Raw genomic sequence first — 12,884 nt, 5'->3', positions numbered from 1 at the left:
GCCATGGAATGAGCTGAAATGCTTGAGGCGGCTTGGAAGAGCTTGGTCCTGTATCCGGAGGACCACGTGGAGACAACGTGGCAGGAGCAGTCGCAAATCCCTCCTCGCCCCTCGGGCTTGAAGTGCAGTGTTATGGCGTGCTCCCATGTGGACCAGACGACGGCTGCAGCCCCATGCGGCCCGCGGTGCTACTTCTGTGGAGGAGCCAAACATACACGACAAAAGTGTCCCGCTAAAGCGGTAGTCTGTACCGCATGCGGTAAAAAGGGGCATTATGCGAAGGTGTGCAGATCGAAGCCCAAGAACGGCAGTGCGGCCTGTGACCCTTCAGAACGGGGATCATCACCATCGTCGTCGAAGTACTCACGGGGTTCGTCCACGTGCGGGTCCAGGACGACGCCATTGCGGTCGACGGAGTCGGAGGAGGATGACCACCAGGGGTCGCTACGTTTGGCGCCCTCACCCATGTGCGATTCATGGGGGCGGCGATTTTGGTCGACGATGACCATGAGCGACCAGCAGGGGTCCTCAGCATTGACCTCAGCTGCCTGCAGTGACGTTCACGGACCAACGGTGGCGTCGATCACCCTGGACCAGGCTAAGCATCACAGGCTTGATTGTTCGATGATGGATATACAGGTAAATGATCATGCAATTTATTGTCTGTTTGACAGCGGGAGCACTGAGAGCTTTATCCACCCTGACACGGTGAAGAGGTGTGGACTCCAGATTCAACCTGCCAAACAGACAATCTCTATGGCATCAAGGTCCCGGTCTGTCGCTGTGCTAGGACGTTGTGTGGTAACTTTGAAAGTGCAAGGCACAATTTACGAGCGATTCAGGCTCCTTGTGTTGCCGCATCTTTGCGCACCAATTCTCCTCGGACTAAACTTTATGGTCCACATGAAGAGTGTGATCCTACAGTACGGTGGGCCACTCCCTTCGCTGACAGTGGGAGAACAGCTGCAGTCTCCAAATTGTCCAAAGCGCCCCGCCTGCAATCTTTCTACATTAAAGATCACCACACCCTCTTTATTTCAGAATCTGGTACCAGGCTGCCAGCCCATCGCTACTAAAAGTAGGCGTTACAGCACTGAGGATCGGATCTTCATCAGATCTGAGGTTCAGCGACTCCTCAAAGAAGGGATCATACAGCCCAGTTTTAGTCCGTGGAGATCACAGGTTGTGGTGGTCAAGAGCGGGAACAAACCCCGGATGGTCATTGATTACAGTCAGACCATTAACCGATATACGCAGCTGGATGCGTATCCTCTCCCGCGCATATCTGATATGGTCAATCAGATTGCGCAGTACCGGGTGTTCTCCACCATAGACCTTAAGTCCGCCTACCACCAACTCCCCATTCGCCCAGAGGACCGACAATACACGGCCTTTGAGGCGGATGGTCGTCTGTATCATTTCCTTAGGGTTCCATTTGGTGTCACCAATGGGGTCTCGGTCTTCCAGCGTGCTATGGACCGAATGGTGGACCAGAACAGGCTGCGGGCTACCTTCCCGTACCTGGATAATGTCACCATCTGCGGCCGTGATCAGCAGGGCCATGACACAAATCTCCAGAACTTCTTACGCACTGCATCTCGCCTGAATTTGACCTACAACAGGGAGAAGTGTGTATTCCGTACGCGCCGGTTAGCCATCCTGGAATACGTGGTGGAAAACGGGGTCATTGGCCCTGATCCAGACCGTATGCGCCCCCTTGCTGAACTTCCCTTGCCCGCTAGCGCAAAAGCACTGAGAAGATGCCTAGGCTTCTTCTCCTATTATGCGCAGTGGGTCCCCAACTACGCGGACAAAGCCCGTCCGCTTATTAAGTCCACGACTTTTCCACTCACGCCAGAGGCCCAATTGGCCTTCAAGGAATTGAAACACGACATCGCGAAAGCCACGATGCACGCGGTTGACGAGTCCATCCCTTTTCAGGTGGAAAGCGATGCATCTGATTTCGCCCTGGCCGCCACACTTAACCAGGCGGGCAGGCCCGTCGCGTTTTTTTCCTGCACCCGCCAAGGTCCCGAAATTCGGCATTCAGCGGTGGAGAAGGAGGCCCAGGCCATTGTGGAGGCCGTCAGACACTGGCGCCATTACCTGGCGGGAAAGGGGTTCACCCTGATCACGGACCAGCGGTCCGTGGCGTTCATGTTCAACAACACGCAGAGGGGCAAGATCAAGAATGACAAGATCTTGCGGTGGAGAATTGAACTCTCCACCTATAATTACGATATCATGTATCGTCCAGGGAAACTCAATGAGCCCTCGGATGCCCTCTCGCGCGGAACATGCGCTACTACGCAGGAGGATCGCTTGAACGCCCTCCATAATGACCTGTGCCATCCTGGGGTCACTCGGCTCTACCACTTTGTCAAAGCCCGCAACCTGCCTTACTCGGTGGAGGACGTCAGGTCGGTGACAAGGAGCTGTCGGATTTGCGCGGAATGCAAACCGCACTTTTACCGACCTGACCGGGCACATTTGGTCAAGGCCACCCGCCCCTTCGAGAGGCTGAGTGTTGATTTTAAGGGCCCCCTTCCCTCAACAGATCGGAACTTGTACTTTCTGAACATAATAGATGAGTACTCCCGGTTCCCGTTTGTTGTCCCCTGCGTGGACACATCGGCTGCCACGGTGATCAAGGCATTCCGTGATCTTTTTACCCTGTTCGGGTACCCCAGCTATATCCATAGCGACAGGGGCTCGTCGTTCATGAGCAATGACTTGAGGCAATTCCTGCTCTCATACGGGATTGCCTCTAGTAGGACCACGAGTTACAACCCTAGGAGTAATGGACAGGTGGAACGAGAGAATGCTACAGTCTGGAAGGCTGTCCTATTGGCGTTGAAGTCCAAAGGCCTTCCAGTCTCCCGTTGGCAGGAGGTCCTCCCTGATGCGCTTCACTCCATTCGCTCCCTCCTGTGTACGGCAACCAATGCTACTCCCCACGAGAGGATGTTCTCATTCCCTCGGAATTCGTCCTCGGGGATATCTTTACCAGCCTGGTTGACGTACCCAGGACCCGTCCTCCTGCGGCGACATGTAAGGGCCCGCAAGTCCGACCCCTTGGTCGAACAGGTCCACCTCCTCCACGCCAACCCTCAGTATGCCTATGTGGCATATCCTGACGGGCGAGAGGACACAGTCTCGATCCGAGACCTGGCGCCCGCGGGGGACGTAGCAACTCCTGTCGCTCCCATACCCCCAGTGACGAATCCCTTATCCCTTATTTCTCCCCCGGACGTGGCGTGGACAGCATCGGGACCAGTGCTTAACAGTTTTACTCCAATGCATAGCTTGCCTGAGCCCCGAAGATCATCGCCACCGCAGAATGTGTCAGGATCCCCTGCACTACCGTTTCACCAGGGTCAACCGGCCTGTGAGTCCGTGGGAGAACAGCTGGACGCCGTTTTGTGGAGAACGCCACCGCAAGTGCCTACTCCGGTGTCACCGCCGGTATTGAGGAGGTCACAACGACGGTGCGGTCCTCCAGACCGTCTGAACTTATAATCTGTTGACATTTTAGTCTGTTTTCGTACCCCGCCGGCCTTTGTTCTCAAAGGAGGGGTGAATGTGGTGAACCATCGTTGGTTCCCACTGGATAGTACTGGGCCAGGGCTGGCCAGCACTATGGGAATGTATTTAGGTTACTGTGGGACTGTACTAATGTTGTTGTTGGGCTAGGGTGGGATTGATACACCTGTGATTGTTACTGTTGTGGCACATCCCAGTCGGGCTCCGCCTCCTGGGAGAGGTATAAGACCCCCTGCTCGGACGGGACCCCTTCAGTCTGGGATAGTGTGTTAAAGTTCTGATAGTTCCATTGTTAGTTAATAAAAGCCTTCTTTTACCGAAGCTTTGAGCCTCGTGTCCAATTGATGCGCATCAATTATATAATTTTAAAACTGTATATCATGTTGCCATACAATTATTGGAATGTTGTGAAAACCCAATTGGTTCACTAATACCCTTTAGGGAAGGAAATCTGCTGTTCTTACCCCTTCTAATCTAAATGTGACTCCAGATCCACAGCAATGTGGTTGCCTCTTAACTGCCCACTGAAATGGCCGAGCAAGCCACTCAGTGGCCTTTTAGCTAAGATCAAGCCCAAGATGGGATGCAATGCCTTATATTGTCAGCTTGGATCTTATTTATCTCTTTTGTTGGGACCATGAATTGAATTCAATTGGATTTTGAATTTGATTTTTGGAGCAAGCAAGGAATGGATTTGAGTCTTCCCTGTCCATTCTGAGCATTGGCTTTGTAACTTTCAGGATGGAGTTAAAAAAAACATTACAAAGAGGTCCTGGCTAACTTAATTTCAGTAAGAAGTCTCACAACGCCAGGTTAAAGTCCAACAGGTTTATTTGGTAGCAAATACCATAAGCTTTCGGAGCTTGCTGCTCCTTCGTCAGATGGAGTGGTCTCTGTTCTCCAACAGTGCACAGACACAGAAATCAAGATACAGAATACTAATGAGAATGCAAATCTCTACAGCCAGCCAGGTCTTAAAAGGTACAGATAATGTGGTTGAAGGGAACATTAAACACAGGTTAAAGAGATGTGTATTGTCTCCAGACAGAACAGCTGGTGAGATTATGCAAGACCAGGGGCAAGCTGTGGGGGTTACTGATAATGTGACATAAATCCAACATCCCGGCTTAGGCCGTCCTCATGTGTGCGGAACTTGGCTATCAGTTTCTGCTCAGCGACTCTGCGCTGTCGTGTGTCGTGAAGGCCGCCTTGGAGGACGCTTACCTGAAGATCCAAGGCTGAATGCCCGTGACTGCTGAAGTGCTCCCCCACAGGAAGAGAACAGTCTTGCCTGGTGATTGTCGAGCGGTGTTCATTCATCCGTTGTCGTAGCGTCTGCATGGTTTCCCCAATGTACCATGCCTCGGGACATCCTTTCCTGCAGCGTATCAGGTAGACAACGTTGGCCGAGTTGCAAGAGTATGTACCGTGTACCTGGTAGATGGTGTTCTCACGTGAGATGATGGCATCCGTGTCGATGATCCGGCACGTCTTGCAGAGGTTGCTGTGGCAGGGTTGTGTGGTGTCATGGTCACTGTTCTCCTGAAGGCTGGGTAGTTTGCTGCGGACAATGGTCTGTTTGAGGTTGCGTGGTTGTTTGAAGGCAAGAAGTGGGGGTGTGGGGATGGCCTTGGCGAGATGTTCGTCTTCATCAATGACATGTTGAAGGCTCCGGAGGAGATGCCGTAGCTTCTCCGCTCCGGGGAAGTACTGGACGACGAAGGGTACTCTGTCCACCGTGTCCCGTGTTTGTCTTCTGAGGAGGTCGGTGCGGTTTTTCGCTGTGGCGCGTCGGAACTGTTGATCGATGAGTCGAGCGCCATATCCTGTTCTTATGAGGGCATCTTTCAGCGTCTGGAGGTGTCTGTTGCGATCCTCCTCATCCGAGCAGATCCTGTGTGTTCGGAGGGCTTGTCCGTAGGGGATGGTTCTTTTACGTGTTTAGGGTGGAAGCTGGAGAAGTGGAGCATCATGAGGTTATCCGTGGGCTTGCGGTATAGTGAGGTGCTGAGGCGACCGTCCTTCATGGAGATGCGTGTGTCCAAGAATGCAACCGATTCCGGAGAGTAGTCCATGGTGAGTCTGATGGTGGCATGGAACTTGTTGATGTCATCATATAGTTGTTTCAGTGATTGCTCACCATGACTCCAAAGGAAGAAAATGTCATCGATGTATCTAGTGTATAGCATCGGTTGAAGGTCCTGTGTGGTGAAGAAGTCTTGTTCGAACCTGTGCATGAAGATGTTGGCATATTGAGGTGCGAATTTTGTCCCCATGGCTGTTCCGTGCGTCTGGATGAAGAACTGGTTGTTGAAGGTGAAGATATTGAGGTCCAGGATGAAGCGGATGAATTGTAAAATTGCATCTGGAAACTGGCAGTTGACGGCATTGAGTACTGAGGCCGTTGCAGCAATGCCATCATCGTGGGGGATGCTGGTGTAGAGTGCCGAGACATCCATTGTGACGAGGAGTGCTCCTGGTTCAACTGCTCCATGTGTGTTGAGTTTCTGTAGGAAGTCCGTAGTGTCGCGACAAAAACTGGGGGTTCTTTGTACAATGGGTTTCAAGATGCCCTCGACATAGCCGGAGAGGTTCTCGCAAAGGGTTCCATTTCCTGAAACGATGGGACGGCCAGGTGTGTTCGCCTTGTGTATTTTTGGGAGGCAGTAGAGATCTCCAATGCGTGGAGTACGTGGGATGAGAGCACGGAGGGTGCTCTGAAGGTCCGGATCAAAGGTTTTGATCAGAGTGTTGAGTTGACGGGTGTGTTCTTTGGTTGGATCTGTGGGTAACTGTCTGTAGTGTTCCTCGTTGTTCAGTTGTCGGTACACTTCTTTGCAGTAATCCGTTCTGTTCAGTATGACGATGGCCCCTCCTTTGTCTGCTGGTTTGATGACAATGTTGCGGTTGGTCTTGAGAGCGTGGATGGTGTTGCGTTGTGCTTGGGTGATGTTCGGTGCTGTCTTGTGAGTGCGGCTGATGAATTTGGTGTTGACGCACCTCCTGATGGCTTGGGCATACATGTCAAGTCGAGGGCAGCGGCCTTCCAGAGGAGTCCAATTTGACTCTTTCCTCTTCGGTTGCACTGCGGATCTCTCTGTCTGCTGTTCCGGTTCATTAGCTGTCTCATTGTGTTCGCTGTTGGCCTCTTGGGGTTTGTGGAAGAACTCCCGCAGCCTCATTCGCCTGATGAATTCCTCTGTGTCTGCTGCGAGACTGATGGGGTCTATTTTGGTAGTGGGGCAAAAGTTGAGCCCTCGGCTGAGAACTTCGATTTCATCTGGCTGAAGTGTGTCCGATAAGTTGACAATGGACTTTCCTGCAGTGGTACTGTTTTCTACTGTGGTACCGGGGGAGGCTTGGTTGCTGCTGGTGGTGATGCCGAGTTTCTCAAGTTTCCTGTCTTGGTGTGCATGGAGATGGTGTAGTTCCTTTGTCTCGTCTGCTTGGCAGAGTTTCGCAGCTGGTCTGCGTCCTGTCCATTCAGGAAATGGAACCCTGTGCGAGAACCTCTCCGGCTCTGTCGAGGGCATCTTGAAACCCATTGTACAAAGAACCCCCAGTTTTTGTCGCGACACTACGGACTTCCTACAGAAACTCAACACACATGGAGCAGTTGAACCAGGAGCACTCCTCGTCACAATGGATGTCTCAGCACTCTACACCAGCATCCCCCACGATGATGGCATTGCTGCAACGGCCTCAGTACTCAATGCCGTCAACTGCCAGTTTCCAGATGCAATTTTACAACTCATCCGCTTCATCCTGGACCACAATATCTTCACCTTCAACAACCAGTTCTTCATCCAGACACACGGAACAGCCATGGGGACAAATTTGGCACCTCAATATGCCAACATCTTCATGCACAGGTTCGAACAAGACTTCTTCACCGCACAGGACCTTCAACCGATGCTATACACTAGATACATTGATGACATTTTCTTCCTTTGGAGTCATGGTGAGCAATCACTGAAACAACTATATGATGACATCAACAAGTTCCATGCCACCATCAGACTCACCATGGACTACTCTCCGGAATCGGTTGCATTCTTGGACACACGCATCTCCATGAAGGACGGTCGCCTCAGCACCTCACTATACCGCAAGCCCACGGATAACCTCATGATGCTCCACTTCTCCAGCTTCCACCCTAAACACGTAAAAGAAGCCATCCCCTACGAACAAGCCCTCCGAACACACAGGATCTGCTCGGATGAGGAGGATCGCAACAGACACCTCCAGACGCTGAAAGATGCCCTCATAAGAACAGGATATGGCGCTCGACTCATCGATCAACAGTTCCGACGCGCCACAGCGAAAAACCGCACCGACCTCCTCAGAAGACAAACACGGGACACGGTGGACAGAGTACCCTTCGTCGTCCAGTACTTCCCCGGAGCGGAGAAGCTACGGCATCTCCTCCGGAGCCTTCAACCTGTCATTGATGAAGACGAACATCTCGCCAAGGCCATCCCCACACCCCCACTTCTTGCCTTCAAACAACCACGCAACCTCAAACAGACCATTGTCCGCAGCAAACTACCCAGCCTTCAGGAGAACAGTGACCATGACACCACACAACCCTGCCACAGCAACCTCTGCAAGACGTGCCGGATCATCGACACGGATGCCATCATCTCACGTGAGAACACCATCTACCAGGTACACGGTACATACTCTTGCAACTCGGCCAACGTTGTCTACCTGATACGCTGCAGGAAAGGATGTCCCGAGGCATGGTACATTGGGGAAACCATGCAGACGCTACGACAACGGATGAATGAACACCGCTCGACAATCACCAGGCAAGACTGTTCTCTTCCTGTGGGGGAGCACTTCAGCAGTCACGGGCATTCAGCCTTGGATCTTCAGGTAAGCATTCTCCAAGGCGGCCTTCACGACACACGACAGCGCAGAGTCGCTGAGCAGAAACTGATAGCCAAGTTCCGCACACATGAGGACGGCCTAAACCGGGATGTTGGATTTATGTCACATTATCAGTAACCCCCACAGCTTGCCCCTGGTCTTGCATAATCTCACCAGCTGTTCTGTCTGGAGACAATACACATCTCTTTAACCTGTGTTTAATGTTCCCTCCAACCACATTATCTGTACCTTTTAAGACCTGGCTGGCTGTAGAGATTTGCATTCTCATTAGTATTCTGTAACTTGATTTCTGTGTCTGTGCACTGTTGGAGAACAGAGACCACTCCATCGGACGAAGGAGCAGCAAGCTCCGAAAGCTTATGGTATTTGCTACCAAATAAACCTGTTGGACTTTAACCTGGTGTTGTGAGACTTCTTACTGTGCTTACCCCAGTCCAACGCCGGCATCTCCACATCATAACTTAATTTCCTCTATTATATCACTGATTGGATGATGTAATGAATCTCGGTCTTCTGGCTAAGATCAAGCATCACATCAAGCTCAAGATGGGGTTGGTTTTGGATCAAGCAAGGAGATAGATTAAGGGCTTGCCCTGTCCACTCGGCGCATTGGCTTTGTAACTTTAAAAAAGGAATATTGTTTTAAAAAAACTACAAAGAAGTGTAGGAATAAAATTGGAGTTTGCATGGCCTGCAGAGGTTCAGGATGGTAGTCCTCCACTCAGGGAGGTAGCACTCCACCACTTTCTCAAGCTAATGAATGCTGGGCTTGAATGAAAAAAATTGGAAGGGCAGGCTGGAATCTGTACATTGGCACCAACAAAACTTCTTAGAATTTATTTCAAGCCTATACAACACAAAGCTAATTTAATCCTTTATTTATTAATCATGCCAAAACTAATTATGCAAGTCCCAATGAATTTTACTATTTGGAAGGAGAAAGTGTCTTGACAAATTAAATTTAGAAACAATAAAGACCTTCAAATATTTAAGAGGACAATTTAAATACCTGAATGCAAATACCTTGCTTTAAGTAACAATTGTGTAACAAAAAGATTGAGGTGTCTTGGCTCCTGTTTGCTCTTAAAAACTTGCCAATTTTTTCAGTAAATAAGGGCATAAGTTGTCCAATAACATCCTACTTGGGGCTCAACTGCAATTAAAGTTTTAAAACACATTCTAATTATATCAAGACATCAACAGATTCTTAAAAACATGCTTACAAAAATTGTGTGCCCATTGACATTGCTCTTCAGAAGAACCAATTCATGTAGATGAATGCTGGCTGTATTAAATAAATATATCAACTACAGTTTGAATACAACAGTAAGAAACTGAGGTGGTTGAAGTCAATTAGGCTTGGAGCAGCCTTTCATAAAAACCCATGTGATTTATTAATGTCCTTTAGGGAAGGAAATCTGCCATCCTTACCTGGTCTGGCCTACATGTGACTCAAGACCCACAGCAGTGTGGTTGACTCCTACTACTTTCCAAAATAGCCTAGCAAGCCACTCAGGTCATGGACAATTAGGGTTGGGCAATAAATGTTGGTCTTTTCCCCTTGTCCAGCCTCTTCCCATTCACACCCATGACCCTTTGAAAGCCCTGGTCACTTTACAGTTTCCAATTCCCTGGCCTTAACCGCCTCCTATTCACAAAGGATGTCCATTCTCTCTGCACTCCCATATCCCACTGGAAAATATTTTGGACTCCCAACTTTTCCCCTTGACTGTTAAAGTCCCACTCCAGAACTCTGATGCAGTAATGAGGGAGTGCTGAACTCACAGAGCTGCCAACTTTCGGATGAAATGTTAAACCAAGGGCCCATTTGCCCTTGATCTCATGGATGTAAAAGATCCCATGGCACAATTTTGAAGAAGAGCAGAGCACGATGGCACAGTGGTTAGCATTGCTGCCTCACAGCACAAGGGACCCGGGTTCAATTCTGGTCTTGAGTGACTGTGTGGAGTTTGCACACTCTTCCCATGTCTGCATGGTTTCCTTTGGGTGCTCTGGTCTCCTCCCACAGTCCAAAGATGTGCTAGTTAGGTTGCTTGGTCATGCTAAATTCCCTCTTAGTCAGTGGGATTAATGGGGTAAATATATGGATAGGGCCTGGGTGGGATTGTTGGTTGGTGCAGGCTTTTATGGGCTGAATGGCCTCCTTCTACACTGTAAGGATTCTATGATTCAATGTTCACCTGAGTGTCCTGGCCAACATTTAGCCCTCCATCAACATCACAAAAACAGACTAACTGATATTCATTGCATTACTCAATGATGATGATGATTTGTTTGTAGCATTCCCTACATTAGAATTGACTAAAAGTATATAATTGACTGTAAGGAATTGTGGGATGTTCTGTGGTTGTGTGAGGTGCTATGAAGATGCAAACTTTTCTATTCATTGAATTAGGATATATCAGAACTAGAAAATTAAGCATTTTGCATGATTTTTGATACAATTATTGAATCTTTTCAGATTTATTTCCATATCCCTGTTGGATTTTTAATGATATAATAACAATGTGTAGCCTTTCATTGCTTCAGCATTTTAAATCAGTAAGCTTTGCACTGCTGAAGCTAAACCATCATATTTTATTTGATCACATACAAAATTATTTGAATTGTTTTATATTTCGCCTTTCTTGAGATTGGAGCATCCAAGTTCCTGCCCCAATTGCAATCTCAGGTCAGGATTTTCCAGCCCGCCCACCCCGTGACCATTGGCCACCGGTGTGATCTTTCAGTCCCGCCGAGGTCTGCGGCGTTTTATATGGCCCACACTTCCCCCCCACAACCTCCCCCCCCCCACACCAACCCTTCACTGCTGGGGAACCCACAGCGGGGAGAGGGGGGAGTCGCCTTCGGCAAGAATCCTGCCAGCAGAGAGGCTGGAAAATCCCATCCCTAGAATTTGAACATAGATTTTACTGATCTGATTTTAAGGCTCGCAGAAAGATGCCTTCATATTGTGCAAGACCCAGCAGATTTTCACTGTGGCTCTTAACATAACTAACTACAATCTGAATGTAAAACCACTGGGATGTGTTAAGACTGGTAGCCCTAAAGTCTTGTACCATGTTAAAGCAGCTTATTATATTGTTGTGCATCAATCTGTAAATAATTATTTCACTTAGGAGTAAAGCCTCAGGCATTCCATCATGCAGTGAATAACAAGCCATGAAAGAACTATCTTCATGTTGTGTTGTGGACTGGAATGTCAACAACCAGCAGATAAATTTAAAATTCATTCCATCTGAGCTTTGTCATGGTCCAATATCAAATTTTTTAAAAAAAATATTTTTTGCAATTCAATCAAATCAAGTCCAATTCAGAGTCTCAACAAGTTGAGACATTTCCGATCCAAGCTGACAAGACAGGGTATGCAACCCTTTACCCTATCTTGGGCCTGATCTACATGAGCCAAGCTGATTGGAGTAGGCGGAGGTTTCCTCCTCCAAGGCTTGATCCATATCAAATGAGTCACTGAAAAGCCAGGAAGGTGGCTGCCTTCAGCTCTTTTTACCAAATTCTTCAAAATTAAATCTTCATAGATTATCCTTTTCAAGGTAAGACTTAGTAACATGCAGCCTACTTTCCAGATTTGGCACTGAGGTAGCACCATCCTAAAATAGCCAAGTAAACAAACTATCATAAATGGCTAATGTAACTTTCCTCTACTCAGTTGCTTCCTGAGTATATAATAAACCAGTTTGTTGATTTACAGTTGACCTAATCTTACTGAAGTGTTAATCAATTTATCTTTCAGCAGCAGATTAGAAAAGTATGCGAGAAGAGAGTGAGTCTCTGACATTCCCTTCCCCAAAAGGCGGTGGAAGCAGGGTCTTTGAATATTTTTACAGCAGGCAGGGCTAGGTAGATTCTTGATAAGTAAGGGAGTGAAAAGTTTTCGGAAGTAGGTTGGAATGTGGAGTTGAGGTGATAATCAGATCATATTGAATGGCAGAGCAGGGTCAAGGGACCGTATGCTTATTCCTGCTCCTGAGTCATATATTCCTTTGTATGTTGACATGTAAAAGAGCTTATCCGGTTCATCGCTTCTCAGCCTTTTGGCTAAGATCAAGTGTAGTGTCGACATGCTGTGCTTGGTTGAAGTCATTAGGCTACATTTTAGCTTCATTTGAAGCAATTTTTAAAAGTGGCATCTTGGTCTTTTGGATAAGATGCAAATGAGGTCAAACCTTGGAGGAGGTGCAATGTCTACTCCAATCAGCTTGGATCATGTAGATCAAGCCCAAGACAGGAGGTGAGAGCCCTGTCTTGTCAGCTTGAATTGGGAATGTCTCAACTTGTTGAGACTCTGAATTGGACTTGATTTGATTGAATTGGAATAAAAACAAAAATAAAAATCCAGTTCATCTACTAAAGTGTTTAATCCTCACAATCCAGTTTCATATGACTAACAAAGATGAACCACTGATTGG

The 12,884-nt window shown here is 48.4% G+C and overlaps 1 pseudogene; it reads left to right on the top strand.

The window, feature by feature from the left end:
• Window positions 1-12,493: 12,493 nt before the first annotated feature.
• On the top strand, window positions 12,494-12,645 carry LOC144508807 (U2 spliceosomal RNA; annotated as a pseudogene).
• The last annotated feature ends 239 nt before the right edge of the window (window positions 12,646-12,884 follow it).

This window comes from Mustelus asterias, chromosome 20 (genome assembly GCF_964213995.1).
Source record: "Mustelus asterias chromosome 20, sMusAst1.hap1.1, whole genome shotgun sequence".
NCBI classification, from domain to species: Eukaryota; Metazoa; Chordata; class Chondrichthyes; order Carcharhiniformes; family Triakidae; genus Mustelus; species Mustelus asterias.
This window is presented reverse-complemented; position numbering and strand designations above follow the sequence as displayed.